Source organism: Otolemur garnettii, unplaced genomic scaffold, assembly GCF_000181295.1.
Source record: "Otolemur garnettii isolate 467f Iridium unplaced genomic scaffold, OtoGar3 scaffold00070, whole genome shotgun sequence".
NCBI classification, from domain to species: Eukaryota; Metazoa; Chordata; class Mammalia; order Primates; family Galagidae; genus Otolemur; species Otolemur garnettii.
Window position 1 is genome coordinate 8,566,035 of NW_003852465.1, and position 2,614 is coordinate 8,568,648.

Sequence of the window (2,614 nt, forward strand, 5' to 3'; positions counted from 1 at the left end):
ACCAATGATGGTGTGCCACAGAGAAGCACGATTAACTCAATCTTCTGAGGAACAAAAACTTCAAAACAAAACATAGCTAAACACAAATATATGACAGCACCTCGACGATGGAGGGCTGGAATGAGGAAAAGAGCTGGGATGAGGAAAAACAAACAAAAAAACTGGATAGCAAAACAGTTAAAAAGCAGTCACTAATAGGTGCCTCAGGGACTTCCCTAGGGGTTGACTTTCCCCCTTCACTCCTGTTAGAAGGGCTGTGCTTTCTGATCCCGGAGCAGATTTCATTGAGGACACAGCGCTACAGCACCTCCCACGGTCAAATACTGTATGAAGGATTACAAAATCAACCACAGACTAGTGCGGAATGCAGTAAACAAATTATAAAACAATAAGGGCGTACAGTGATAGGAAAACGCACACATTATTACGGGAACTCAGAGAAAGGGGTAAAGGCCAAGGGAGGTTTTCTGGAGTGGGTAACTGGAAAGGGGAGATAAAGCACACAGAGGACACTGCTGATATCGATGGCAGGAAGAGGTGCCAACAATCACATAATGCGCTAAGAGGGGAGCTATCACTCCGAAAAAGGCTGTGGATCCGTCGAAAAGGCAGGGAGCTGTGGAGGTTCCATGTGATTGGCAGAGACCTCGGCTCAAGCCTGCCTCCAGCCTTGCTCTGCCCCCATCCCTCCCTCCTCCTAATTAGGGCGCCCTTCTCCACAGTTCCTCTCGGCCGGGAGGGTATACCAAACCCCAGGGCCTGCATCTCCAGCTGATGGAATTGTACTGCCGCATTAATCTCCCAGAAATAGACTGCTGCTCCCTTGAGGTGGTAGAATTAGCTCTATCCGGCCGGGGCGGGGCGGCCAAGGAGAAGGCGCTCATTGGTTGCCACGGTGGTGACTGATTGGCTGCAAGCTCAGTGCGGCCACACCCAAACCCTCCCGGGTCAGCGGTGCAGCATCTCACCCTTAGTTTGTACTTGGGGAGTAGCTACGCCCATCGTGGGAAGGTGGCGTCGGCGTCGGGTTTCGGTGTGAGGAATCTGGGGCACCGGCCCGCGGCGGGCAATTCCTGGGGACTGTTCCCACATTTTCGTTCGGCCCTTGGGATGGACCATGGTAACCCCACAGCCTGGTTGCACCCCCTCCGGCGACAAGCGGTTTTGTATATGGAATTGAGAGGGCCTGGGAAGTGCGGTGCCCTTCCGGGATAGTTTCTGGTTTTTGCACTATCGCGGATGCTGGGGCGCTTTCAATCGCTCCAAAGACCAGGGCGGGAGCAGCCACGGCCGTAGCTTTTCGTGCTAGATCTCTTGAGTCCGTTCCCGCCTGGGCTCTGGGCTTCCGTGAGCCCTGCGCCTTGAGAACGTGCTTGACCTTGAGAGGACAGTACTAGGTCACTCGGCCTGGTTTTCCAGCATCCTGGGCCCGAACTCACCTTCCGCCTTCCGTAGTTGAAGGCACCATTTCTACGACAAATCAGGCCATGTTTCTTGCCTGCAATTTTACTGGTCCCCGGCATCCAGCCCTCCTCCCCAATTCTCTGTCTTACAACTGCTGGTTATTTTTAATGGCTCAGCTAATATCATCTCCTCGTATAAAGCCTGCACCATGCTTCTGGACCTCCTTAGGAGTGAGTGCAGGCTCTGGCCCACAGGAGTTATAATCGCAGCTGTGCCACTTAAATGCTATGTGATTTTGAGCAAGTTACTTAACCTCTCTGAGCTTCAGTTTTTGCATTTCAAAATCGAGGTAGTACTAGTACCTTATCAGGTTTTGTGAGGATTAAATGTATTATAAAACTCTTTAGTGCTTAATAAATGTGGGCTGCAGTTATCTGTGCTCCCAAAGTTGTTTGTATAGGTCTCTTACAAGTGCTTACCCTTTCTATTATCATTATTAGTTCTCTTCTGCCCTACTAGGCTATGAGATCCTTAAAGGTGGAACAGTCCCTTATTTATAATCTCAATGTCCAACGAGCTGGACAAATGTAAAGAAATTATTCCTCAGAGAACTTTCTCAGAAGCTTCCTTTCTTCTTTCCCTTTCCTTCACTTTTTTTCTCTTTGAGGCAAGAATTTTCAAACTTAGAGAAGAAACTGACATCCCAGAGAAAAAGATAGGTACTTTTTTTGTTTCCATGGTGATGGAGGATCTTAACCGTGGCAACTTTAGACAAGTTTCTTCCTAACTGTAGAGTTGACTCCCTTTCTAGAGCCTATACTTTAGAAAATTTGTTAATTGCAAGTTCTTCCTCTGCTCTTTTGAACTATACCTACATTTTAGACAGTTATTGCCAGTTTTATGACCCAGGGAATGTCTTTTTCAGGGACCTGGGAGCCATCCCTTTAAAATGTAATCATCAAGGAGAGTATCCCAGTCTCTGTGGGATGCTAGGAGGCTAACATCGGTGGGCACCTTGTTCTAAATTGTAAAACTACAGGCTGTCTTGAAGATAGGAGAGAGTTTCCTTTTCCTTTTCCTTTGCAATTAACAAATGCAGGTGTCATGTGATTCCCCCATAGGGCCTCTGCCAACTCCCCAGCCCCTTATTTTAGTGGAATTCCATTTAATATCCTATTGCAATAGTTTTAAAGTCTTTTTTTTTTTTTTT